The sequence below is a fragment of the Eulemur rufifrons genome, chromosome 18 (genome assembly GCF_041146395.1).
Source record: "Eulemur rufifrons isolate Redbay chromosome 18, OSU_ERuf_1, whole genome shotgun sequence".
In the NCBI taxonomy this organism is placed as follows: domain Eukaryota; kingdom Metazoa; phylum Chordata; class Mammalia; order Primates; family Lemuridae; genus Eulemur; species Eulemur rufifrons.
The window spans coordinates 46,604,481-46,632,073 of NC_091000.1; the positions used below are offsets into that span (position 1 = coordinate 46,604,481).

Here is a 27,593-nt window from a genome sequence, read left to right on the forward strand (position 1 = left end):
TTCTCTGACCTCTGTGACCACCGATTATTTATTCTTATGTTTTAAATATTATAAATAAAATCATAAAATTGTAAACCTGGTACTTCGGAGACCATGGCTGGAGGATCGCTTGAGCCTGGGAGTTAGAGACCAGCCTGGGTAAAATGAGAATCCATCGCTACGAGAAATTAAAAAAAAAAAATAGTTGGGCGTGGTGGCAAGCGCCTGTAGTCCCAGCTACTCTGGGGGCTAAGATCCCTTGAGTCCAAGTTTGAGGTTGCAGTGAGCATCAAGCCATTGCGCTTTAGCCTGGGCAATAGATCAAGACCCTAAAAATTGTCTTAGTCCATTTTATAGGTAATTTATAAATTCAGAAATTTATTTGCTCACTGTTCTAGAAGATGGAAAAGTCCAAGATCAAGGCACTGGCATCTGATGCCTGGTGAGGGTCTTCTTCTTGTGTCCTCACACACAGCAAGGGCACCTAATTTTATTCATGAGGGAGGAGCCTCACTTCTTAATACTATCACATTGACAACATCTGAATTTTGGAGGGAACACTTTGAAACCACAGCAAATAAATACTCATTTGAGTATGGATTCTTTCACTCAACATTAAAAAAAAAAAAGATACTTTAACTACTGTTGCTAGTAGCTGTAGTTCTCTTCCATTGCTTTGGAGTTTTGCATTATATGAATACTGGACATCACAATTTATTAATTCATTTTACTGTCCATGTACATTTGGAATTCTCCTAGTTTTTTGCTGAAATTCCTAATGCTGCTATAAACATTCCTGTACATGTCTTTAAATGGAAATGCGCAGGCATATCTTTTGGGTATAAATGTAGCTGTGGAGCTTTGGGGTCATAGATTACGTGTATATTTAGTCTTAGTTGCTATTTCCAAATAGCTTCCCAGTGTAGATGTATCAGTTCACAGTCTCATCAGCAATATATGAGTGTTCCAGTTGCTCCACATATTCAGCAACATTTGATATTGTCATTTCTTTTAGGTTAAACGATCGTGGGGAAGAGTGGTATTATTCTGATGTGTTTTTAATTTGCATTTCCCTGATAGGAAATGATGTTGAGCTCATTTTAAATAGTTAAATAGCCATTTTTGTGAAGTGCGTGTTAGTTTGCTTTCTTATTGAGTTTTTAGCCTTTTTCTTAGTGTTTTGTAGGAGTTCTTAACATGTCAGATAAGAGTCCTTAGTAAAAATATAAGCATTGAAATATCTTCTCCCAGGCTGAGGCTCATCTTCTCTTTTTAAAGAGGAGGGGGCTTAAAAAATTGTGTAAGCGGAAGAAAGAGCAAAGATGGAGAGAAAAAGAAAAGTTGAAGACACAAGAAAATGTTCAATCTAGCGATCTTTCCTAGTGGCTATGGGGAAAATGCCCCCAGGCAGTTTGCTGGAGAGGAAACCTTGGAACGGAATAGAGGTGTGAAATGCTCTAGGTGCAGAAACAGTGTTATTTGGTTTGTGATTCTCTTACATTTCCCCTAGCAGCTTAAGAAGATATAGGTTAGAGGTTTAAGAAATAGCGGGATTTGAGACAGTGGATAGTCTACCCGGCCAACTATCGTATCTTTGAATATCCCCCAGAAATATGACTAAAAATTCAAGGAGGATCCTTATGATGTTTCTGTCTTGATAGAGGTGTGGCTCAGTGGTAGTGTGTCTTCTCCTTGTAAGAGCGTTTGAAATCATACAGATTCATGTGCTTTTCACAATTCCCAACAAGCCTTTACTTTCCTCCTTTTAAAAACACATTTTGGCTGGGTGAGGTGGTGCGGGCCTGTAGTCCCAGCTACTCCGGAAGTTGAGGCAGGAGGATCCCTTGAGCCCAGGAGTGCAGGAGTATGCAAGGGATTCTTCCCGCTTCCCCTGTCTCGAAAAAAAAAAGAAAGAAAAAAGAAAAAAAAAAAAAAAAAGACGTTGTGCATGGTCACACTAAAAAAATCACATTACACTTCCTATTTCCACTCCCTGAGTTTCCGCACCTACCCAGAGGGGATGTGTTAGGACAAAGAAAACGAATATAAGGGAGGGAATGGCGAAAAAGCCTGGGTCGCTCAGGATATTTTAATAGGAAGCCAGAAGCCGCCATCACGTTAAAGTGCCCAATAATCCTCTGTTCCTGTTTGCCCTGTCATTGAAGAGAAAGATAGAAAAAGAAGAACCGAAAGAAGAGAAAAGGAAAAGGCTACATAATTTCACTTTGAATTCCCTTAGTTTTCTGAATAGTGCTTGGGTCGTGGGACACTAGGAGATGACCAAACCTGAAAGCATATTCTGCTTTTCCCCGTTCCCCGCCTTTTCTCCCCAGTTTTCTGCCGACTCATTCAGCTCCCAAAATCGGATCCTATTTTCAGACACAGATTCTAGTTGAGCCCATATTTTTTGGGTCAGTGATATTGAATAAAATTAAGTACTGAAAAATACACTGACCTACAAATGAACGTTTCAATATTTGGAAAGAACCCCTAAAAAAAAACCTTGTTCAGTCAGCCGAAATAGCTCAGTTGGGAGAGCGTTAGACTGAAGATCTAAAGGTCCCTGGTTCGATCCCGGGTTTCGGCAGCCTTGTTTTAAGGCCCCGTGATGTTCATCCCCTATATAACACTTCCACACTAATCTCAGAAGTGTGTCTATCTAACTACAACTCTTTTTTTGCAAATTCAATCGAGGTAATGTGCATATGTACTTTTTTATCATTCTCTTGTTTGTATATTCCACTGTGTGCTTCAATGAAGTGTTAACTGATACAGTGCATATTTTATTCAAAGTTTTAAAACCTAGGAGATTATTAGTTTAAAACAGAAGAAATTCCAATATGCTGTATGCTGTTGCACTTACAATTCATTTCTGATTTGATGTTATGTATGTGTGTGGGGAGGGAGGTTGGTTTTAATCACAAGAAATGTGAAGAAAAAAACCCTTTAGAAAAATAATTAGTATACTGTGTGAGTGTATACATGTGGGTGTGGTATATGCAAGATAAAATTTGCAAATAACAAAACCTTGCTTTGTATCTTGAGTCAACTTCATTGTTAAACTGCTGCAATAAAAAAAAATTGTTGAACATCATTGATCTTTTAAACTATTACAAGAACTTTCTGAGTTTTCTTGCTAACAAGACATTTCTTCAGTCTTGCACCCGTGTCTAGAATTTCCAAATCTTAACTTATTTCTGTTTCGGTGTCCAAGAAAGAACAAAAACAAGCATTTCTATATGAATTATTCTGTCAAGCATTCATGAAGGGACCTAGAATACTGAAAACGGAAAGCAAATGGACAGTAAAGTCATCAAGATTTAGGTGCTTATACCCCATTTTCCCTCATTAACTTCAACTCCTCACTTGAAATTCTGTGTTGGGGATAAGAGATTTGTATGTGTGTAATTTTGAACTTTTTTTTCCTTTCAAATTACTGTTTCAGTTTCACAGTGTCTGTTTTCCACTGACAACTCCTGGACACTATGTGAAGAGACAATAATCTACAATGCTCCAACCTCAGAACTGCATCAAGCTGCAAAATGAAAATTGGTACAAAATGAGAAGCAACATCAGGGTAGGGACATTGATTGTACAAGAACTGGGCATCAGACACTTTATCCACTGGGTCACCTAGACTTCCTCAACTCAAAAGTTTGTGTTTTATTTCATTAAGAAATATTTCACTGGACAAACAGTATCATTGAGTGCTTTGTTGCCAACACAGTAACAATTCCTTTACATTCTATTGAGGTAGGAGGCGTAGGGTAATTCCCAAGCATGATTTCTCTCCCATTCAATAGCTTAAAAATGAGGACAATAATGACAATCTAAAAAGCAATGTTATAAAGATCAAAGGAGATCATGCATATAAAGGCATTCTGTCAGGTCCATTCATGGCATTGACCTTAATTACTAGGAGACAAATGCTCCATGTTCTCTTGCTCTGGGATTCTCCAAGAACAGCACCTAAATAGATAATGTCTTCTCTAGACAGTGTTGTTCAATAGAAAGATAATACAAGTCATAAATGAGAACCATTTTTGTAATTATACATTTTTAAGTAGTCAAATTAAAAAATAAAAAGGTAAGGCTGGGTGCCGTGGCTCATGCTTGTAATCCTAGCACTCTGGGAGGCCGAGGTGGGAGGATCCTTTGAGCTCAGGAGTTCAAGACCAGCCTGAGCAAGAGCAAGACCCCGTCTCTACTAAAAATAGAAAAGAAATTAGCTGGACAACTAAAAATGTACAGAAAAAATTAGTCGGGCATGGTGGCCTATGCCTGTAGTCCCAGCTACTTGGGAGGCTGAGGCAGAAGTATTGCTTGAGCCCAGGAGTTTGAGGTTGCTGTGAGCTAGGCTGATGCCACGGCACCCTGGCCAGGGTAACAGAGCAGGACTCTGTCTCAAAAAAAATAAATAAATAAAAAGGTAATATTAATTTTAACAATATATTTAAATCAGCTTGTATTTCCAAAACATTATTTCAATAAGTAATCAATCTTAAAATTATTAGTGAGATATTTTACATTTAAAAAGTCATATTAGTGCTCACTTCAGCAGCACATATACTAAAATTGGAACGATACAAAGAAGATTAGCATGGCCCCTGAGCAAGGATGACACGTAAATTTGTGAAGTGTTCCATAAAAATAAAAAGTCATATTACATCTTTGAAATCTGTTGTGTATTTTACACTTACAGCACATCTCACTTTGGACTAGGCAATTTCAAGGATTCAATAGCCAATATGGCTAATGACAAATATATGGGGCAATGTGTGTTTAAACATGTACTTTATATATTTTTAGGTTTTCTGAACTGAGTCGGTATGAGATGAGTGTGTTCTGTCACCAAAATTAAATGATTAATTCCTCAGAGGAATCCTATGTTAAATGAACTCATCCTACAGCTTATGCACAAAAAGATGTTCCAATAGTATTGCTGGTAGATAGTCTAAAGATTGCTACAGATATTTAATTTTTTTTTAATTCCCATTTTTATGAGGCAAACAAAGAAGTATACCTTCTTATCATGAATTCCCAAGAATCCAATAGACATTCAGGCTTCTCCAAGTGTAACATAACATGATGATGGAGTGTTCTGCAAACTGTCCTAATATTGCTTTTACAGCATCAAATGGTTAAGATAATCCTTCCCAGCATTAACACGTGCACATGGGTAGACAAGCAAGGGCATACACATACTCATCAGTTTTGTGTGTGACATTTTTCTAAATCTCTCCTTCAATGAAACCTATCACTCATTGTTTCCCATTTTTATTCTAAAAATCCCATGAGCCAACTGAAAGGACAAGTCTGCCATACAACTCATATTCTGCCAATTTCAAAAGGGATCAATGTTATTTTATGAATGTTGGCAAAGGTTCATATATGGGCAAACCAGAATGAGAAAGAGTAATAGCCACTAGGAATCTGGTTCCAGGAAATAGGTTTTCTTTTAATTTTCTTATGTAGTTCAAAGAACCCAGTCTTAATCATGATAAAAACCAGGGTTCAAGAACTGTGTAGGAGCAAACTTATTTGTTTGTTTTCTACAAGTAACACAAATTTGGCTTGTAATCCCAATCTCAAAGCATACCTTTTGGTCTTTATCCACTCTCTGCGTATATGCCTGCTGATTAGTCACAAATCCCAGGCTGGAGACCAGAGTAATTGCCTGAGTTGGCTATGTAACATCCTCACAACTGTGCTACACTGATGTGCTGAATTTAACATGAGCAGAGCTAGCTCATTTTCTTTTTCTCCCAATCTTCTTCTTTATCTCCCAATCTTCTTCTCATTCCCAAAAGAGTTGATAAAAAACCTCCCCATTTTTGCATGTCCTTCTGTTTGGTAATAACATGTTTGTTTGTTTTTCTAAATAAATACTTCAACCACTTATTTTTCCTTATCCCTTAAATCCTATTTATCTTCAGCCTCTCATAATTCAACTCTTCTCTCTACCCTGAAGCTGTTGTTCATTCACACCTTATGAATTTCTCTTTACGACGATTAGCAGGGCTTCCTAAATTAGATAACTTAATCTGAGTGCCTAGATTAGAAAGAAAAGCCCCTTATAATGAAATGCTGAATGCATCCTTCTCAGGTTTTCTTCTGACTGTGGCTGTCCTCCATCAAATCTGGCCTTTATTTTCAATCTTTTGCCCTCCATTTGAAGTCCTATACAGCAACGGTCTCCAACTTTTTTGGCACCAGACACCGGTTTCATGGAAGACAATTTTTCCGCGGACGGGGTGGGAGGGGGACGTGAAGGGGGAGGGCGGACCTCAGGCGGTGATGCCAGAGATGGGGAGCGGCTGTAAAGACAGGTGAAGCTTTGCTTGCTCCCCCGCCGGTCACCTACTGCTGTGAGCCACCCACCTCCCCCCACTCCCACGGAGTTTCATGGAAAACAATTTTTCCACGGCGGAGGGGACGAGGCGCGGCGGCGCTCTGTGGCTTGGCCCCTAACAAGTCTGCGGCCAGGGGGTTGTGACCGCAGCTACACAGTACTCTAAACAATCTATATTTCCCATTGTTACCTGAACATCTGCCCAAGGTGTCTGCCGATGCTCCTTAATACTGACCAGCCAGAAAGCTGACAGAGCCAAAGCCTCAGAAAATAAGATTTCCAGACAAATGCTAAAGAAAATACCTTCAAGAAAGGGGGTGTAGCTCAGTGGTAGAGCGCATGCTTTGCATGTATGAGGCCCCGGGTTCGATCCCCGGCACCTCCAGGCTTTCTTTTCCACTTCGACTGTACTTGAGCCTATTTCTCGAGAAATATATATTTAGCTCTCCTGAATTTTTTCAATTTCTGCTCATATAGAAAGTAAAACTGTAACTCAATGGATTGCCTTGAATTCTCTCGCATCTCCATGTTATGAGCCTCGACAACACCTAAGGTAATTAAGAAGGCAGATGGAAGAAGAAAAGGCGAGGGACGGGTGTGGGGGAGGAGACAGGGTCTCTTGAACCCAAACAAAAGCGTGCACATCCGCGGTTCACGATGGTTCTCATTTTGTACTATTATTAAAGAGACTGAAAGACAAAGAAAAAGAAGGGAGAAAGGCGCTCCGCGGACAGGTTCCTTTAGTTCTTTTTGTTTTCTGGGCCAAAGAACAGAGCGAAAGCATATGTCCACTGATTTCTCCTCCAGCCTCTCTCTGTCCGCCTGCGCAGAGAGCGCAGCCGACAGTTTGATCCAGTGCTGAACAAGGACTCCTGTGGATCTCTAGTCGTTTTAGATGAGTGAGTGGCAGGACGCTGGACAACCGAACGAAGACTGTCGGGGAATTAGAGGTCTTTCAATACGAAAGTAGAAGAGATAAATACGGACCAACACATTCCTGCTTGATATTCCATAAGATTTATTTCCTCAGTCACTTCATTTTCATCTTTAAAATGAAACATTGCCTGGAAACCTCTGTCAACAGCAAATGGAGGCCCCCATATGAAGAAGCAGGAAAAGAGTTTTCTGTCACCATGGAAAACAGATGTAAATTAAAAGGTGGGTGGATTGCAGGTGTTTGGGGCACTTTTCAACGGTAAAACAAATGAACGAACATTTCCTCTTTTGTTTCTTGCTTAATCCCATTATGTCTGCATTGTATGACAAGAAAGTGCTAGGAATTTCTGAACCACTGATGGCACCTTTTAAGGATTTACAATACTCTATGGTTTCAAAGCTGCTGTTGTCTGTGTACATATTTCCTGTTAAATCAGTGTCTTTTGGAGGCAACAGAATATAGTGATTGTTCCCTGTCCTCCAGTCTAACACTCTTTATCAGCCTGGGATGTCCTTATTTCTTGATTCCCTTGTCCAGTGAAAATATCCACAAAAGGCTTTCAGAGGGATAATGTCTGGTGAAATTTGCTTAGGTGAAGATTGGCTGTGTGCCCTGAGGCCAATTACGTATTTGTTTCAGGATGCATTTTTTGGGGGAAGGGAGGTAATGCAAATATTCCATGTATTTTCTATTTTTTTTTTTTCTATTATCCACTTGTTCTCTCCAGACACTTTAAGCAAACATTGTCATGTCAGCCAGAGTGGACACTGCACAGGAGACTAAGGGGTGGGAGGATTAGGGTGCTGTAAGCAGAATGCCAAATTCCAGATCCACCCTCAGATCTATTGAATCAGAATATCTGAGGGTGGGGCCCAGAGACCTGTTTTAATAAGCCCTCAGTGATGCTGTTGCTAAAGTTTGAGAAGCACTAGTCTAAAAGTTTCAGGATAGGCTCAGCTCCAGGTGTGTGCTGAGAAGGAAGCGTTGCTCCCAGGGTTCCCTGCCCGTTCTCAATCAAGGACTCAAACCACCGAGGAAAGTGAGCAAGGTCTGTATTTGCCTTACATCAGGGATGGAGGTAGGTTTCTCACCTCTTTGAGACCTGCAATATTTCAGGCAACTTTGGCGGTCATACAAATGAGTCCTTGATTTTTCTGTGCAAGAACTCATAATGGACAACAGAAAACTCCTTCCAGCCTAAATACGTGAGGTCACATCAAGCTATTAATATTTGGTCCTCTCAATTTGAAACCCAGACTTAGAAGTTTCCAAGGGCCGCCACAGATACTATAGTCATTCTCTTTCTATCTGATGGGACCCTGACCTTGGCTGCCTCTCCAGTTCCCACCAATTCTGACAGTCTTCTGGTCTAACATTAAGTTGTTAAAATAAAATCTACTCTATACATGCAATGCAACTAAAATATCTTCCCAGCATTAAGTCAGGCTCATGCTACTGAAAGAGACTTCTTTGCAGTTAACAGACCATTCCTCTCCTTCCTTGGAAGAAAAATCCTGTCTAACCACCTTCTATGATACCTTTTCACATTTTTATCTTTCTCTCCACCTAAGCCTCTGCTGTATTTCCACTTCCAACTCTTGTAAGGGTCTTCTATTGTATGGTAATGTTGACTTTTCCCAATTCTTCATGCTTCCAAGAGCTGGATGTGGGCAATATAGAAACCCACTACAAAAGCACTAGCGAGATTCTCTAGAAAGAAATCTGAATTCCAGAGGTTTGCTTATGTGGAAGAAAGCCTAAGGTATTAGACTAATAGAGGTTCTCTTCCCAGCCCTGTAGGTTGAAATGATGATACCCTACCGATTGAACTACTTATAAAAACAACGGAGTAGTCCTTCTGAAAACCACTTCAAGTTTAAAATATTCTGTTCCTGCCTTACCTTTCTTATTTTTCACGTGTTGCATTACAAGCTCAACAAGCTAAAAACACTCTTTCCTTCCTATATTTGAGATGCTGAAACCCAAAGACTCACGTGGATCCTGCTTCGGCGTTCAACACTTTCCCTCTTAAAAACACATGGGGATTGGAAATACGTGGCTTCCCCGCAGCTCCCTCAGAAGTCACAATACCACCAGCATGAACTGAAAACTAAAACTCCACCGTACTCGTGTTCTCCAGCGCCCCAGCGACGAAAAGAGCCGCGAGACGCTTTCAGAGCCTCGGCAGTCTTGGGCAAAACGAGGGCTATCTTCTTGAGGGAAAGCGCTTTCAGCTCACTTCTTTTACAGGGACTGGGCCCATGTACTTACTGCGTACACAGAGTAAGCCCAGGAGATGGACACCCCGGCCGCTCCCCGTCTCTCCGCCACCCAAATCTCAGGCCAACCTTAAGCGCTCGCCCGCCCCCTCCTCCTCCACCTCCTCCCCGGCCGCCGCAGCCAGGCGCCCCGCCGCGTCTCAGCTTCGCTCTTCTTAGCACTCGCCGCGTCCTGATCCCTCTTTCCACTTTACCTACTAACTCCTCCCCTGGTATTAAAGGTCCCAAGTACCTCAGCTCATTTACGTGCGCGTCTCTAAGGCCCTGTCAAATCTGGCTGATTTTCAGCATCGACGGAAGGGGGTGTGTGGAGAGGGGTGAGGAGCTTTTAAGCAATGTCAATTCCTGGCCTTCCCGATCGGAGGTGATGTACGTTTTCCTCCACGCTAGAACCTGAGTTGGCTGTCTCACCAAGCCCTTTCCTTCCAGAGACAATGGGGCCTGAAGAACTGACTTGGTAAACAGCGAGTTCCTTTCGCAGGTGGTACTCTTTCTCCTGCCCCATCCTTCGTTTTCTGAGTCTCAGAACTAGAGCCACAGCGTCCCCAAGACGAAAATCTGCGCTTGCCCAGGCGTCGGCGACGCTAACCACTGGGGACGACTCGTACTCAAGGGTCTTCACTTCTAAATACTGTGAATCCCACCTCTTTCTTATTCCTAGCCTAGACCTACATCCCCTGAGGCTGCACTCACACTTCTGTTTTTGTATCCACCTACATTACTTTCTGTGTGACAGCCTTTGAAGGCAGAGGGAAAAGAAGTTGAAGGAAGGAGCAAATTATCTTAGTTTCCTTTTCTCTGAGAATGTCTTGCTTTCTTCTTCAGTCCTGAAGGACATTTTCTCTGGATAGAGTATTCTGAATCAACAATTCTTGTCTTTCAGTACTTGAAAAATGTGCCATTCTTTCTGACCTGTATGGTTTCTGATGAGATATCTACTGTCATTCAAATTGTTTTTCCTTATAGGTATGGTGTTGTATCTCTTTTGCTACTTTCAAGATCTTTTTCTTTGTTCTTAGAGTACAGAAGTTTTGACTGATTTTATTTTCAGTCAATATCCTTCAGTGATGAAGGAGAATTTCTTCCTAAAACTACATAAAAATCCAAATCTCCATGTCAGCTGTCTGTACAGAGTTCCAGACTTGAGTAGTCTGCTGTTTGGAAAACAACTTTCAAAAGGTTTCCCCTCGAGTTGGTAACTTCATCACGGAAATCATGCCAAGATCCTAAGGCGTAAAGTAAGCAAAGTTTCAATCCTTGTACAAGCAACTATTTGAACTTCCTGTATTCAGTCAGTGAAAATTATCCGAGATAAAAACCCACTCTCATACCGCCTGAACAGGGGCTTGAACCCTGGACCCTCAGATTAAAAGTCTGATGCTCTACCGACTGAGCTATCCAGGCTCCCAGATGAAGCTGCTTGTTGAGGTTCTGACATTTGGCGAATTCGTTTAATGTTTAATGTTCTACTTTGCAAATCGCATCCCTTGAATTCTCACTGCGAATAGGATTTTGTTTGAGAGAGATGTTATAACTACTAGGAACATTTTCCTTCCCTCTTCCTTGTCTCCCTTCTCTAGGTTTTCAGAACCAGAGGTGCAGTGTCTCCTAGACCAAGCACTGCCGAGTTACTTAAGATACACAGGGTTTCATTCCCGCCAAGTACCTGCACCTGTTTCTTGAGTCAACATTTGAGCTACTTCTGTGGCATCCCTCAGTATTGTCTTGTGCGTTTTTCTGGCAGCATTTGTAGGAAGAGGGGAAGAAAGGTGAAGGAGGAAGAAGTTGAAGACGAAAGAGAACTTCCATAATGGGTCCCTTTCTGTTGGCATTCTTTGACAAGCGGACCTCAGAGCTGGCTGACCAGAGAGAGAAAACCACTGGGGAATAGTGTCTTTTGGTCTAGTATTCTGTGTCGCTTTTGCTAATATTACCACAGTCTGAAGGTTTCAGAAAGAGTGTTGTTAAACACAGCAAGCCCTGTTCCGCCAGATATTCGTTCTCCACAGACAAAGCGATAATTAATCACTGAACTTTTCTTAATAACTAACTATCCAAGGGATTGCAGCAGAGTGGATTTAGCAAGAAAAGGGACCTGGGTTTAATTTTCTGCATCTCCGTGTTTGCTCTCCTAAAAGATGTAACTCCACAATCAAGTCTGAACCACTTCTTCCTTTCATTTTCTCTCTTCTGCTCCTCCTTTTCTTCCTTCTCGTTCTCCTTTTTCTCTTTCTCCTTCATGTCTTTACTCACTGTGCATCGCTCACATCCAAAGGAAAAGTGGTGCTTTTAGTACTCAGCCATTCCAATTCCATGGGCCAGCACAGGAACTATTAGATAGAGTGAGACAACAAAGATGTATTTTACTGAATCTCTCCCCAACCAGTGGCAACAAATATAACAACTCCATATTACCAGCATATGCTCTTTCAATTCCCATTAAAGTATTACTAAGGAGCAAGTAAAAAAAAAAAGGACAAAAAGAAAGAAAAAACAAAAAAGTGGACCAGAGATAATTTTCTAACTCTGTTTTCTCAGCTGTGCTTGTATCAAAGAACAAGCAAGTGACAGGCTGAGTAGAAAATCTGTACTCACTGATTTTTCTCTATCCTTTCCTTTCATTGTAGCCGTCCCCGACACACACACACACATATGCGTACTCTCGAGTTCCAATAACTATGCTATGAGGGCTGCAGATCTCAGTTCTTCCTGTGTGAGTAAATGTTTTTCTATCACACTTCACGGGAAATGCTGTGTTTTCCAAATTACAAAGTTGAGAATACTATTAGGGTCATGCATTATAAGTTTTTGTATAAAGTGGCTAAAATAGATAAACTGGGAGATTTTTCATCTGAAGGTCTAAAATATCTCCCAATTTGATCAAGGGCTTGGCAGGTCCTCTGGTTTAGTCAAGATGAACGAATGAATGAATGAATACTATTCCTTCAAAGCTCAATTACAGAAGCCTCTCACTATAGACACCGTCCTTCCTCCATTTCCTCAAGTGAAATTATCTAGACAGACTGATGTAGGGAGAATAAGAATGTCATGCTTTCAAATCTTCCTTGGATTCCTCACAAAATACTTTTGTTCAAAATATTTAAACATTTTAAAGAAATCTTGCCTAGAACACATCAGATAAAAATAAAAAAAGAAGGCACCAGGGAAAGCATTAAATGGCTTTGGAGAAAAACAGCATCATCAGTATAAACAAAAGTTTATATGATATTTAAAAGCTATTTAATAGCTATTTAGTATTATACTTTCAAATCTCTCTGCCAGTTCTTCCTGTTGAATCATAGCATTCTTCCCAAGAAAAAATTTTTGATGGTTTTGCTCAGTCTGCCAATCTTACTAACTGCTGCCTATCTCTGCAGGTGAACTTTTTCCTCTCCCAAACGGAACAAAAAAATATCAGTTTATTTGAATTTGATAGCTTTTGAGGTTTTGATTTTCTATTTTGGGGGCATATAATCCACTAGCAACGAGGTGTGGAACCAAAACTGAAAACAATCTCAAAACACATAAATAAGCTTGAGAGTCTGTTGAAACATTAGCTCTAGTGGGGCACCCCCACTGGAGGCATTCCACCCAATGTGGAATTTGATTCTTCAGCATTGACTAGAGCCAATAGTCTCTCCAAACTGGATCAAATCAGGGACTGTTACTCAATCTAAGGCTTCTCATATAACCCACTTCAGAAAAGAAAGGGACTTAACTAAATTAGTTTCATAGGAAACAGCAGAAGGCATTTCCTTGGTCTAACCAGACTCATTTGGTCCAGCCCCAGGGCTAGCCTCCAGTGATCTCAAACGTGGATAATTATCTTGATAAATTAGAGTACATTAGGATATACCATCTAGAATCTGGCCTAAAACAGTTCTTGAGTTTTGACCTAAACCTGGAGAAAATCCTGTACAGTGGATTCAGGAACAAATGGAGAAGTCCGGGTGTGAAGGAAAGATTAATTTCTCTGGGTAAAGAAGACAGTGCTGAGCACAGGCATGGGGAAAAAAGTATTGTTTTTTTCTTCCCAGTAACTCATCACTTCCAAGAAACCAACACGATGGGGAAACTGAGAGAATCTGCAATTGGTTTACTTTAGGAATTTGTGAATTTCTTATCTTTCTTATACTACCAATATACGGGGGGAATAGTTAGGAGGAGAGTGCCACAAAACATCGCCCTGGGTTGACTTGTGGATCAATTCAAAGGTTATCTTAGGGCACACGACATTTAGGCAAAATACCTGAGGCTTTTTGGACAAGGGGGAGGTCTTGTGTGAGCTTACAGACTTTTCACCCTAAAAAAAGCACCATCATATTTTTGAGACAGAAAAGATCAAAACATATCAAACTCCGATGCTCCCTCACACTGACACGCCCACTCCTTCATTGCAGACTTCAGTCTTGGCTCATATTCCTCTACCTGAACTTGCATCATCAGTATTAGAGACTCAGACAAGAGAGGCTTTGAAGAATTACTCACTTCTGATCATTTCATAGTTTATTAATTCTAAGTAATTTGCTGTCAGGGATTTCAGATGGAATTTTATTGCCTCCTATATCCCTTGCACATTCTTTTTTTTTTTTTTTTTTTTGGTTAAATCTTCAGAATGTTCTCCTACTACACTTCAGTCTTCAGGTTGGAACTAATCTCTGCGTGGCCTAATGGGTAAGGTGTCTTATTCCCAATCAAGAATATAGAGAGTTCAAGTCCCTTCATGGTTGCATGTTTCTTGTTTGGAAAGTTCCTCTGACTTCTAAGATTGGTTTGAGGAGTCTAGGAACCTGAAATAAGTGAAAGGTGGCATTATAATTAAATTTTAAAAAATCTGTGAACAGAGTAATTACAAATAACCTGCACTTTATTATTAGCATGTCATCACTAAAAAATAAACTACTGATGTACAGATGCATTTCACTGATGTTGTAATAGTTCTGGTTATTTTGGCTCACAGTCTTGCTCTATTGGACTGATGGTAGCCAGTGAAAGGATGTGAGGAATAGAACATCTCACTGTAAAATTATAGCTAGATAGGAGGAATACGTTCTAATGTTGTATACCATGGTAAGGTGACCATAGTTAACAATAATATACAGTTTCAAATAGCTAAAAGGAGGATATTTAATGTTCCTAACACAAAGAAATGATAATTATTTGAGATGATAGATATGCTAATTACCCTGATCTGATCACTATATATGCGTCGTATGTACAATTATTATATGTCAGTTACAAAATAAAATAATTTTAAAAACTAAAAACGAAAGAAAAAGAAATGCCCACTGCAAATGCCCTGAAGAGTTTCTCTGGAGAAAGCTGGGTTTCAAAGGGCTTCTATTAGAAATATGCTTGAACTGGCACTTGAAATCTGCACCCTCACAGTGAAAGTCTCATGCTTATTAACTGAACTATCTGGGTTCAGGAATCCAACTTTTTCTAGGAACTTATTCAAAGCTAATCAGTTGTTTATTTTCTAACTGTTCTATTATTTGCTTTGCATTGTGACCAAAGAACACCAATATTTGAGAAACTCAGACCAAAGCTGCTGGAGGCTCCCCCTTCTATATTCAAGATTGCTAGGAGAACTGAGCAAACCTATAACCAGTAAAGAGATTGAGTCAGTAATCATAAACCTCCCAAAAGAAAAGTCCAGGACCAGACGGATTCGCATTATTTCTTTTCTTTTTCCTCTGTTCTATTTTAAAAGCTTGAGAATCAGAAGCTCAGAAATAGGTTTGTGCTGAGAAAACAGGAGCTGCTTTGAGGACTTTGTGTCCATTTGCAGTCAAGGAACCAAGGAAAAAAAGTGTCACATCAAGCAAAAGGGGACTATAAGGCTTAATTTGTTTGGTTGTTCCTGATCTCTCTTTCTCAGCAATATTTTGGGTGACAATGGGAATTACCTAAAATAAAGCACAGCTTTTCTATAGGTTAACCCGCTTGCATTCTAGGGGCATCCACTAACCAAAAGTATCAGGGATTTATTCTTCAGAGCAATGATTGTCCTACCAAGCTATTTCAGTGCCTAGGGCACTCAATTTATACTTGCAGTTTGGAAGTCAGCAAGTTCCACTCCAGGCTCCAAGAACAATACTTTTACCTTTTCAGAGGGAATTGGTCCTTTCCACCTCTCATCACCCTACCTATGTGCAGATACTCTCTCCTTCAGAGCCATACACTTACTTAATTAAAATCTCCAGGTAATAGGTCGGACGTGGTGGCTCAAGCCTGTAGCCCTAGCACTCTGGGAGGCAAAGGCTCGAGGTCAGGAGTTCGAGACCAGCCTGAGCAACAGCAAGACCCTGTCTCTACTGAAAATAGAAAGAAATGATCTGGACAGCTAAAAATATATAGAAAAAATTAGCTGGGCATGGTGGCCATTCCTGTAGTCCCAGCTACTCGGGAGGCTGAGGCAGAAGGATTGCTTGAGCTCAGGACTTTGAGGTTGCTGTGAGCTAGGCTGATGCCATGGCACTCTAGCCCAGGGAAACAGAGCCAGAGTCTGTCTCAAAAAAAAAAAAAAAAAAAATTGGACTTCACTTTATTAAATAAAGTGTAAGGATCCAATGGCTACACAAGCCCAGAGACTTGGGGATCTGCCTAAGAACATGACCTTCTCTTTCTTATTTTCCAAATCTCCAAAATTAAATCCTCATTAACTTTGCCCTCTTGACACCTTACCTTTCTCTTCATCCCTTGTTAATGTTTTGTTTATCCATTTGACAGTAGGGCAGAGAATAAGGTGGCTTGAATGAATAGCCGTCCAACAGTGCCGCAAATCTGTTATATCTGACTTTCGCCGTTCAAAATCTTGCTCGCCAGATCCCCACTGAGACAAGAGAGCATGGAAGTAGCAAAGTGCACTGCAAATATTGAATTATGGGGAAATGGAAAGTATCTACACCTGAACAGGATCGTGACTCTTAGATTCCCAGTCAAATGAAGTGATGCACTTCCACCTGAGCTATTCGGGAGTATGACGGTGTCTCATTTGGTATCTATTAATATTTCAACCAAAAACGTTCATTCAATACTTGACATTTCTTCCTCATTCTTAGAGAAAGTCCAAACACGCGGCGCGGCGGGGGTGGCGGGGTGGGGTGGGGGGGGAAGTTGCTGACCGTATCTGAAATCGCCAAGCACAAAGCCGCGGGCGGATTCCGCTTTTAATCTCAACCACGCTTTCACATAGGGAAACGTCTCCTTTCCAAAACCTCCAATATCGGGGCTACTGCTCCATAATTAACCCCACGCCCTCGAAAATGCTCAGTTTCCGGCGACGGAAAGTGCACTGAGGCACTCTCAGAGTCACAGAATCTTGAGCAATACAAACCGTATCTTTTGGGGGGACGTACGCTTCGAAACCACCTACCCAGGAAGGAGAAGCCTTCCCTCTTTCTGAGTGCCTGGAGAAAGCGTGAGAGAGATGCGGCACTTGGTCGCTTTCTTCTGCTGCTCCTGTCCACAGCCTATCCGTCTTTAGAAACCAAACCCAATTTCTCTTCCGTCTTCCTTCTCGGCCTCCGATACTGTTTCTCTCCACTCAGCTTCAACCCCCTCCCTACCAAGAGCCAGGACACTCTCGTCCTCCAAGCCTTCCCCTTGATTCTACTTCTCAGCTCATTCCAGTTCCCAGCTACTTTCCTTTGTATTAATCGTATAGCTTCGGGACACCCGTCTTCTCTGCACTCTTCCCCTGCCCGCCTTCGCCAGAAAGTACAGAATTTTCAACAAAATTTGTATTTGGATTAATAGTCGCACCGAATTTTGGCTAACGGTAGGAATTGTCTACTTTCTGCGCCCCAAGGACCGGTGAAATTTTCGGACTTGTCCAGGTGTAAGGAGGGTTTGTTTACAAAGACGAAATTTGTTTTTCTGGTTGTGCCCAGCTTCCTCTGCGCTTGCCTTGTTGCACAAAAAATTTGCTCTGAAAGAGACACTACAAAAACAGGAGCGTCCACCTTTCTCCTCTCCCTGTCTTCCGCCTCTTTTATATTGTCTTCAAAACCAGAGCAAAAGCGGGTAGACAAAGCCATTGTCACGTTTCCAAATCCAGATGTTGGATGCAAGGGCTTGCAAGAGTGTGCAAAATTGCCCCAGACACATACTTGTCGCTCTTTGTTTTGGTCAAGTACTGTGAATTGATTACCATTTTCTCTTTGATTTTCTTTGACAAGTTTTGGACTTTATTGAGGTATAATTGATATATATTTACATACATATATATATATATATGCCCTGCACATGTTGAATATATGCAATTTGATGAGTTTGAACACATGCATACATCAATGATACTATCACCACAATCAAGATAATTAACACATCTATCAACTCCAAATGTTTCTTTGTATCCCTGTATGTGTTTGTGCGTGTGTGTAGGAGGGATGGGTAAGAACACTGTAATATTAGATCTACCCTTTTGACAAATTTTTACATGTATAATATAGTATTGTTATTTATAGGCATTATGTTGTACAGCAGATCTCTAGAACGTATTCATTTTGTGTAACTGAAACTTTACACCCATTGAGCAACAACTCCCCACTCCCTCTTCCCTCCAGCCCCTGCAAACCACCATTCTAGTTTCTGCTTCTATGAGTTTGACTATTTTAGATACTTCACATAAGTGGAATCATACAGTATTTGTCCTTCAGTGACTAGCTTATTTCACTTAGCGTAATGTTCTCCAGGTTCATCCATGTTGTTGCAAATGGCAGACTTTCCTTTTTTAAAAAGGCCGACTAGTATTCCTATATATATATGTGTGTGTGTGTATATATATATATATATATATATACACATATCATGCATTTTCTTTGTTCACTCATCTGTCAATGGACGTTTGGGTTGTTTCTATACGTTGCTGATTGTGAATAATGCTGCAGTGAACATGGGAATGCACACATTTCTCTGAGATCCTAATTTTAATTCTTTTGGATATATACCCAGAGGGTATTGCTCCTACTTAACCATAGTGGGGAACCCACAAAACACAAACTTGGAGGTGCTGGGGATTGAACCCAGGGCCTCATGCATGCTAAGCATGTGCTCTACCACTGAGCTACACCCCCTGAACTATGGAAGAATATATCACAAAAGATGAGATTGCTGGATCATATGGTGGTTTTGTTTTTATCTTTTGAGGAACCTCCATACTGCTTCCCATAGTGGTTGCACCAGTTTACATTCTCACAAACAGTGTACAAGGGTTCCAATTTCTCCACATCTTCGCTAACACTTTTTTAAAATAATAATTATCCTAATAGATGTGAAGTGATATCTCCTTGTGGCTTTGATTTGCATTTCCCTGATGGTTAGTGATGTTGAACACCTTCTCACATACTTAGTGGCTACTGCCCAACTTTGGAGAAATGTCTATTCGAACTCTTTGCTCATTTTAAAATTGGGTTATTTGGATTTTGTTTTGTTTTGTTGCTATGGAGTTGTAGTAGTTTCTTATATTTTTTGAACATTAATCCCTTATTAGATAAATGGTTTGAAAATATTTTCTCCCATTCCATAGGTTGGGTTGCCCCTCACTCGGTTGATTCTTTTCTTTGTTCTGAAGTTTTTAGTTTGCTGTAGTTCCAGTCTATTTTTGCTTTTTGCTGTCTGTGTGTTTTTGGTGTCATAGCCAAGAAATCATTGCCTAAACCAAAGTCGAGACGCTTTCTCCCTATGTTTTCTTCTAGAAGTTTTGGGTCTTAAGTTCAAGTTTTTAATCCATTTTTGGATGATTTTTGTGTATTAACCTCTTATGTCCCCACCTGGATCTACATTTCCTCTGTAGCACTCACAGGACTTATCTTTGTATTCCCTGGCACTCTCTTTTGTAATTTTTTGGCAGCTTCTCAGGCAGAGAAGGACTGTCTAAGAGGGAGACTCTGAAGACATAACAGAAGATTAAATCCTGGGACCCTCGCTCCAGGTGGGCTGGAACTGACACAAAAACAGCTGGCTAAAAGGAGTCCTTGAAAAAGATACGACTTTGGGAGGATCCAAAGATCTTTTGGTTTAGAATGCATTTCTCTTCCTGGCTGAGTCGAGGCAAGATCCGATTCAACTTCAGAAATAGAAATTCAATATAATCGATTTCAATCTTTCGTGATATATTCTTCTGCATCTGGGGGGGTGTAGCTCAGTGGTAGAGCGCGTGCTTAGCATGCACGAGGCCCTGGGTTCAATCCCCAGCACCTCCAAGTTTGTGCTTTGTGGGTTCCCCACTATAGTTAAGTAGGAGCAATTCTGTCTCAGACTTTTCTCTTTGTGTATATCCTAACTTGTGTTTTGCCCACTTACAGTGAAGGTAGATTGTTTGGTGCTTACTCACTTGTATCATAGGCCGTGATACTCCTTGGGCCTCCCAACCTGATTGATTCAGCACAATAAAGCCATTTACGGAAATAAAAGAAGCTGTTTATGCAGGATCACCTGAAGGTGAAGCAACAAGCAAGCCAGCCATAGACCTTTCTCCGTTGCTGCCCTTTCTGAGTACTATTAAGAAGCAGGAAAGAAAAAAACGGAAAGAAAAGGGGAAAAAAAGTCTCTTGGAAAAATTTCTTCCCTTCACTCCTCCTCCCCCTCCCTCAACCCCAGTCATGCCTATATCAATGAACAGACTGCAGACTTAGGAGAAAAATTTCTTTCTCGTTTTCCTTTCCCCATTCGCTCCTGTATTTCCACCACACACAGAATCTTGGTTGGCTGGCAATAGATCGGTCCAATCACCAGTCATTGAAGCGCTATGATCCCAGCTTTCTCTGAATGAACCAATGTTCAGGATGCTGTCCAAGGGAAAGTTGTTTCTTGAGAAACTTGAGAAAGTTCAAAAATCCAAAGTTGAGAAAATTATTTTCACAGATGGAAAGAGCGGCTAGTCGCGCTCAAACCCATGTCAGTCTCAGGCAAAAAGGGTTGTGCTTTCCTGCGGGACAAAAGCTTTTAATCCACTTCCCTTAGAAGGAAGAGACCTAGTTTTCTGCATCCAAAGAGCAGCAGAGGAGACTTAGGCAATGCGGAAGCCTCTGGGATCATCCAAATCATACGCCTCCAAGCTCCAAGCTCTCTTTCTCCCTCTCTTCTAGTTCCTCTTCCGCGATCACCGCTCTCCTTCCGACTCCCCCTCATTTTCTTCACCACCTCAGTGTCACCTTCACCTCCAATCCCTCTCGCCCCCCTTCATCTGGTTCCACTCCTTCTTCCTACCTATTTTTTCCCCAGCAGCTCAGCTCATTTCAGTTTTTGTAGCTCTGCTTTGTATTAACAGGTCACCGTTCTCAAGCGTGGATGATAATCACCTGGGATGGGGAGCGTTTCAGTTATAAAGACCCCTATCTTTCCCCACATCCGGTGATTCTTAGTTCACCAGAGAGCTGTAAGATGCAAACGGGTATGGGTAAGAAATTCTGGTATGTGGCGGGGGGGGGGGGGGGGGGGGCGGTTCCCGGGTTCAGGAACCACGCATTTGCGTCTAAAACCTTTTAACTCTTTATTAGAAGGTCTGCTGTGTTATTCACCACGTTACTTTTAAATGTCGTCTTGCCTCTAAGAGCCCATCTTAGCGACTTGCCAGCGCCAACTGAGCCTCACTTGGTTAATATGAGCAAGGGTGGGTATGGGAGACGACGAGCTGAGGAGGTACCAAGAAGTTGATATATAATTTATTGCTATATTCAGGAAGATACAGATTTCGCACAGGTAAGTAAAATATTGGAATGAAAATTAAAAGTAAAAGAGAAAACACAATGATTTAGGATTCCCTCCTAAAATTTATGTGTACATATTTGGACACCCCGTTTACCAGCGCTCGCGGTAAGGGGAGCCGGGAGAAGAGAGACGTAAGGAAACCAGTGGGAAGATTTCTCTGCTTCTGCGCCTTAGACTATCCAGTGTTCATAAAACTAATGAGACGCAAGGAAAATTTTCGCGGAGCCGCTTGTTTTTTCTTATTTTTCTTTCTTCCACCGTGCTTTGTAGTGATAACCCCAAGTACAACCCAAAGTGACTGGGGTCGGTTACTGTGGCTGCAGACTTCGTGATTCCAGTGGGGGAGATCCTCGTGGGTGGTTCCGTTTCTTTTCTTCTTTCCTCTTTCTTCCTTCTATAAAGGCCCACACCTTGGGTGGCACTAAGGCTCATGGAGTAGAAATGGCATATTAAAGGCAATTCATTAGCCAATCTTCTCTTTAGATAGGAGTAGGGAAAAGTGACGGGGGAAAAAAAAAAAAGAAAAGACAGTGGAGGAGCCGGGGGTCGAACCCGGGGCCTCGTACATGCGAAGCACGCGCTCTACCACTGAGCTACACCCCCTCACGTTCACTATAGTTTTGGGGTTAATCTATAAAATATCACTTTTGTTTTCAGTTTGCTGCTTTTATTTTTCGTTGATTACAAAAATTCCACTACTTGTGAAATTACTAAAGTGAACTGGCGGCTTCACTAAGATGCAATGATTATAGCCGGAATGACACAGTTTGTGATCTTTGGACTTTCCCACTCTTTTTACCCTGCTCCAGGGTCCACTCACAAACAGACTGCCTTACTTTTTCTGAAAGTTACTTTCCGTCACCGGGAAAAATCACAAATTCCCAACACAAATCTTCAGCAATACCGACTCAAATGAAATGCTCCTCAGTCCAGAGGCAGCCTCAGGCCTTAGTTGAACTGGTGGGTTGAACTTCCCCCCCATGCTGGGTAGCATACTCTGCCAACATCCACTTCCCAGCTGGCTCTCAATCCTCGTTCATGAGCCACAAGTTCTGAGATTGTCCTCAGTTCTGGTTCCACACCCCCATCTCTAACCTTCCCTTGAGGATTATGTTCACGAAGGATTTCGGGGGTGGCTAGGGTGGCGGGGAAACACATCTCTAAAGTTTCATTAACTTTAATCAGCTGACATTTTTCCAATCTAGGGGAATAAACAGGGCAACAGCCAACGCAGGGTGGTGAAGCAAGGATGGGGGACCAAGCAAAGCTATCACAACGGGAAAGCCTGCTATCAATAGATACAGATACTTGGAAAAAATAAAGCCAAAGAGCCCTGGAAATGTTCAGAGTGCTATCAAAGAATTAAAACATGGGAGGCAATTTTGGATAACACAAAGCAGATAGGGTTGGCTTGGCCAGCTGGGGAAAGGCGGAGGTAATGGCTGTTCTCTTACCCGCAGATGACCTCCGCAAAGTCTGAAGTCTTGGTTTTTTTGCGTCCTTCCTTTTGCTCTCCCTTTGCTGCGACAGTGGGTCCAGTCGTCATCCGTGGTGTATGTATCTTGCCCTGTAAACCTATATCTTGCTCTTGCTCTGTAATCCCATCTTTCTCTCTTCAACAAACCTCATTTTCGTGCTTGCCTAAAAGAAAAAAAAAAAAGAGTCTGAAGTCTTATGGTGCTTCTTTATTAGGATCTTTTTATGCTATTGACGACAGGATAATATTTCTGGAAGGTTTTCACTGAACATAAGTGTTTACTAATGAAGGTAGGAAAGATTGAAGGCATGCAATTCCGATTCTTCTTATCTTAGTCCTCTGAAAGATTTACTTGAGAAAGTGAATTCAAAAGAGTGTGTATGGGTGACCTACTGCGCAAAGAATTCTTTTTGATGTAAACTAAAGACTTTTCAAATCACAGAGAAGGATCCCTGATTTTAGTCTAGACCTTTAGTCTAGAGCACTTCCAACTGAGCTATGTTGGCCACACATCTACTTTCATAGACAATAATAATTTCTCTATTTTTCTGAATTTGGAAAGCACAGCATTCCTTGAGAGATGTCATTTCCTTGTCCCCTCACCTTGAATAAATTGGGATTGCTATTTTACCATCTTTGGTAGTGGAAGGAAAGAAAATTAGTGAGTAGGTTTTTTGCTCCTCAGTCTAATCTTATAATTGGCACAGGTACAGCTGAGAATACCAAAAAAAAAAAAAAAAACCTCATAACAAAAATCAGCTATGAGCCTCTTTTCCTTTCCTTTCCATCTTTTTTTTCTTTCCTGTTCCTTTGTGAACGGTGAAGTGGAACCAAAAGAGCATGGGCTCGCTTTCTCATTTCTTCTTGCATTTGTGCTGATGCAGTAAGGCTGGTAGGTGCCGGGGCTATAGAATTGACATAGATCAGTTCAAAGGCAATCTGTTGGGTGATGGATTTACTTTGGATGTGAGCAGGGAGAAAAAGCGAATAAAAAAAATTTAAAAATAGGGGAAACTTGGACATATTACTGAAGTACAGCAGGGATGAGGAAAGAGAAAAGCAATAAGGGAGTTCAAGATTACCCAGACTCTCCTGCATGTTTAGCCTGTGCTCTACCATTGAGCTACACAATCAGGTAGACTCTGTACTTCAGTAAATCTTCTATAACTCATGATCATCCTGATTTTCAGGTATTCTAGGACCTGATAGTAGGACAAAGTCTACTGTATTTAGCATCACTATTTCAGAAAATCCTAGACTGGGTCCTTTTTTTGCATCTATGCCATGAGAAGGATAAGTGAATGCTGGATTAAAAGGTACCATTCCTCCTTCCCACTCCTGTTAGTCTACTCCAATCTCTGCTCACCAGCATGCTACCAGAGTATCAGATCCATTCCACCAACAGGGACAGTCTCAGATTGGAATATGTTCTGTCTCCACTTGTCTTTCTTTCAGCTTCCTTCACCTCTGCCTACAAAACTTCAGCAAGACACAAAAGACAGTGCAAAAAACATGAAGCAGAGTTGCAAGTGTGTTGACTCAGAGAATTTAGGTCAAAATGGGGAGAAAAGATAGAAAAGAATTAATTAAGAATATTTGAAGGGAAATGAAGTAAAACAACATGAGTAACTTTAGTGCTGGTCTGGAAATTTAAACATAAATTCAGAAAAGGTGGTGCTAAATGAAGAGTGTAAGCGTACTTCATAAACAGGCACTAAGAACCCTGGACACCTATCAGTGGATGCTGAAGCCCTGAAGCAGGAGACCACAAAGGAAGAGAGAGGAGAGAAAAAAGACCTCTCTACCACTTGAATTTATCTGAAAACCTAGTGTTTCTCACCACAGAAAATGAACATCACTTTGTCTCCAAATTTAAAGCAGGTTGGTGGTGGGGCATTCCTTACTTTTTCTTTTTTCAGGTGTCTCACACAAGAAACAAGAGCGCTTATTAAAATTCATGTATTCTACTCCAGGTATGTGATAAAAATTTATGAACTGTCTTGTGTCCAAGGCATTTGATTTGCAGTCTAAAGTATTTTTCCAGGGATGCTTGGAAAACCATACTAATTTTTCCCACTGATTGTGTCTTTAGGATTAGTTATTAGGGGTAAAGAAATTGTACATGGGTTTCTTATTTTATGTCCTCTTCATTTCTGTTTCTTAGGTAGTATTGTAGAAAGGTAGTCCAGATGAAAAGTCTAGTTAATTCGATGGTATTAGTGGTGTTGCATAAGCATTTTTTTCTTTTCTTTGTTTCTTTCCTCTGCTAAAGCAGCAATCATGCATACTTTCCATGTGAGCAGAAAAATGTAACTAAAGGCAAAAGAGCAGGAGTGCTGATTCCAGTTACTGAAGATGATGTGTGGTGCAATTTACACACTTGGGGACGTAGAAAAAGCAATAAACTCATGGAGGTGCTGGGCATTGAACCCAGGACCTCATGCATGCAAAGCACATGCTCTACCACTGAGCTACACCCCCAAGTGTTAAAATCGTTTCTTTTTCTTTTTTTATTTTTTTGAAGTATATTATTAATAGAAAATATGATGCCCATTTTCTGTAGTCTTTGGAAAGGGTTCTTTTTTGTCAGTAGAAAGTTCATTCTGCTAACTTTTTTATTTTCAATTTCTAAACTGTATCTTTTTTTTTATTCCACTACACTCTGAGGGTAATTGAATTCTAGACCAAATTGTCTTTCTCACTAGTAATCTACAAGCAAAGACCAGGCTATCTTCCCTGTTAACCTAGGAAGCACCTTGACATCCCATATACAAAATGTAAAATAATTCTCTCTTATTTCCAATAGAGTTGTTTCCCTCCAATCTATATCTTGAGAAATGTCTTCACCATACAGCTGGCAAGTTGAGAGAGAGAAATGTTTATGGGTTTAACTCCCTTCCCACTCCTCCCTACCTCTTCATACAGCAACCAGTGAGCTACTTCCCACCACTATAGACAAGTTTGCATCTTCGAGAGTTTTAGATAAATGGGATTATATAGTATTTACTCTTTTTTGTCTTGTTTCTTTCATCCATTATAATTTTTGCATGTGTCTATAGTTCATTCCATTTTATGCTAAATTAAATTCCATGGTATGAGTACACCACAATTTATTTATACATTCAACTATTGATAGACATTTAGGTTGTTTCCAGTTATTGTCAATTACAAATATATGTGATAAGAACATTTGTGCGCAAGTCTTTCTATGGACATATAGTTCCTATTCTCTTGGGTAAACACTTAGGAGTTGAATAGTTGGATCCCGTGGTTATTATATTTAACTTTTTAAGAAACTACCAAATTGTTCTCAAAGTTATACTGTTTTACATTCCCACCAGCATTGTATGAAAGTTCCATTTCCTCTGTATTTTTGCCAACACTTGGTATGGTTGTTTTTTTAAATTTTAGCCCCTCTAGTAGCTGTGCATTGGTATATTATTATGATTTTAATTTATATTTTCCTAAGAACTAATGATGTTGAATATTCTTTCATGTACTTATTTGCCATTCTTATATCTTTGAGGAAGTGTCTGCTAAAATATTTTGCCTATTTTTAAATTGCGATTTCTTATTGTTGACTTTTTGAAAATTGTTTACATAGTCTAGATGCAGATCCTTTATCAGCTATATGTTTGCATATGTTGTCTCCCAGTCTGTTACTTGTCTTTTCATTCTCTTAACCACGTTTTGCATAGAGCAGAATTTAAAAAATTTTGGTGGGGTCCAAGTTATAACATTTTATGCTTTTATTGTCATAGCCACAAAATATTTGTCTCACTCAGGATCACAAAGATGTTTTCTTCTATTTACATTTAATTCTATGATCCAATTTTAGTAGATGATTTAGTCTTTATAGTATACATTTTTTTAAAAAAAAGATCACACCCTAGCTTCAAGTGAGACTATATTCTTCGTGTATAGATAAGGATGTTACAACACTATACCTCCATTTCTCCTCTCCCAGAGTTTGTGCTATCATTGTCAAACATTTAACTTCTCCATATGTTATAACTTCACCATACGTTGTTATTATTTGTACTCTAAACAACAGTCTCTGACAATTAAACAGATATAAATAACAGCAAAATAAAAACCCCTTATATTTACTACATCATTACTATTTCCAGTGTTCTTCGTTTTTTTGTGTAGATGCACATTTCCTTGCATAGAGTCAGATAGGCTGAATTTTTTTCTTCAGTACATTGAAGATGTTGGTCCACTGTCTTCTCTCTTGTATTGTTTCCAATGAGTTGGGGTAAATGGAGGGGAAAAACTCTTTCCTAATCCTAGCAAAGGAAAGATGGTCAACATTTTACTATGGCCTTAACTCTCTCTGATTTGTCTTTAGTCATCTTCTCATATTCTCCTTTTCTCTTCTGTCTCTATTTCTTTTGGGAAAAAAATAGAGATTGACCACAAAAGTTGAGGGTTTCTTTCTTTCCTTTTCTTTTTTTTTTTTCATTTGGACACATGCTGGGGATATCTGTCTTTATGGGGCAGGGAGAAAGATAAATCTAGAAGAACTTCTTCTGAATTTCCTAGCTTACTCCAGAAAATTAAAAAAAAAAAATCTTCATTTGTATCAATGTAAAATATTTTCCAAGATGCACATTTCTTGAACTTTTTTTTATACCTAGAAAAAAATTAATAAATTAAATTCCAAACACTTTTCTACTCAGTAGAACTCCTTTGCTGATTTGACTCTAGGGACTACTAAGAATGTACAGAAAAATAAAAAAAGAAAATATAAGAATTTTCTGAAGACAAAATGGAACTGAACTTCTAAAACTTTAATGTACTATGACTATAATCCCAATAATTTTTATAGCTAAGATTTTTTTAACTTTAGAC

General features: G+C 40.2%; 8 non-coding genes across 8 annotated transcripts; 4 read left to right on the top strand and 4 right to left on the bottom strand.

The window, feature by feature from the left end:
- The first annotated feature begins 2,493 nt into the window (after positions 1–2,493).
- On the top strand, positions 2,494–2,566 carry TRNAF-GAA (transfer RNA phenylalanine (anticodon GAA)). The gene has a single exon. It is a non-coding gene; the product is annotated as a tRNA-Phe (tRNA).
- A 1,958-nt stretch (positions 2,567–4,524) lies between these two features.
- On the top strand, positions 4,525–4,631 carry LOC138399201 (U6 spliceosomal RNA). Its single transcript, XR_011236100.1, has one exon. It is a non-coding gene; the product is annotated as a U6 spliceosomal RNA (small nuclear RNA).
- Positions 4,632–6,644: 2,013 nt separating this feature from the next.
- On the top strand, positions 6,645–6,716 carry TRNAA-UGC (transfer RNA alanine (anticodon UGC)). The gene has a single exon. It is a non-coding gene; the product is annotated as a tRNA-Ala (tRNA).
- A 4,162-nt stretch (positions 6,717–10,878) lies between these two features.
- TRNAK-UUU (transfer RNA lysine (anticodon UUU)) lies at positions 10,879–10,951 on the bottom strand. Its single transcript has one exon. It is a non-coding gene; the product is annotated as a tRNA-Lys (tRNA).
- Positions 10,952–18,555: 7,604 nt separating this feature from the next.
- TRNAA-AGC (transfer RNA alanine (anticodon AGC)) lies at positions 18,556–18,627 on the bottom strand. Its single transcript has one exon. It is a non-coding gene; the product is annotated as a tRNA-Ala (tRNA).
- A 1,056-nt stretch (positions 18,628–19,683) lies between these two features.
- Positions 19,684–19,755, top strand: TRNAA-AGC (transfer RNA alanine (anticodon AGC)). The gene has a single exon. It is a non-coding gene; the product is annotated as a tRNA-Ala (tRNA).
- A 2,038-nt stretch (positions 19,756–21,793) lies between these two features.
- Positions 21,794–21,865, bottom strand: TRNAA-CGC (transfer RNA alanine (anticodon CGC)). The gene has a single exon. It is a non-coding gene; the product is annotated as a tRNA-Ala (tRNA).
- Positions 21,866–25,148: 3,283 nt separating this feature from the next.
- TRNAA-UGC (transfer RNA alanine (anticodon UGC)) lies at positions 25,149–25,220 on the bottom strand. Its single transcript has one exon. It is a non-coding gene; the product is annotated as a tRNA-Ala (tRNA).
- Positions 25,221–27,593: the final 2,373 nt, after the last annotated feature.